Here is a 512-nt window from a genome sequence, read left to right as displayed (position 1 = left end):
TAAAACAAGGGCCGGGAGGGGAGTTTTCGTGTTTTAACGCTTTTAACCTCAGAGCGACAGCAGCCACGGACTCGCTGGCAAACCCTCCGAGGACCCATCTCCTCCAGGGCATCGCCCCCCTCCACGCAGGACCTGCCGGCCTTCGCTAACTCGGGCCTTTGCCGCGGCCCCCGCCCCGCTCGTCGCCCCCCCCGCCGTGCCGGGCCGCGGGGACCGGCCCCGGGTGGGGGAGCGGGAAGCGGAGGGGAGCGTTTCCCTACGGAGCGCGCTTGTCGGGGCAAATCTGCCCGCATTGCAACACGATTTGCATAAAGCCCAGGTGTTTGCGGCAGGGACCTGCCCCTGCCGGGGTTGTTCCGCAAGGAGCCATCGGCCAGGCTGGGAGGAGACCAAAGGGAACCGCAGGGGCCGGGGGGAGGCGGCCGAGTCCCGGCCCCGCTCCGCTCTGCTCGCCCGGGGAGCGGTAGGCCCGGCGGCGGGGCCCCAGGCGAGGCCGCACGCCGGGGCCGGGG

The sequence above is a fragment of the Haliaeetus leucocephalus genome, unplaced genomic scaffold (assembly GCF_000737465.1).
Source record: "Haliaeetus leucocephalus isolate CR32 unplaced genomic scaffold, Haliaeetus_leucocephalus-4.0 Scaffold517, whole genome shotgun sequence".
Lineage (NCBI taxonomy): Eukaryota > Metazoa > Chordata > Aves > Accipitriformes > Accipitridae > Haliaeetus > Haliaeetus leucocephalus.
The sequence above is the reverse complement of the archived record's forward strand: the minus strand, read 5'-3'. Positions refer to the sequence as shown.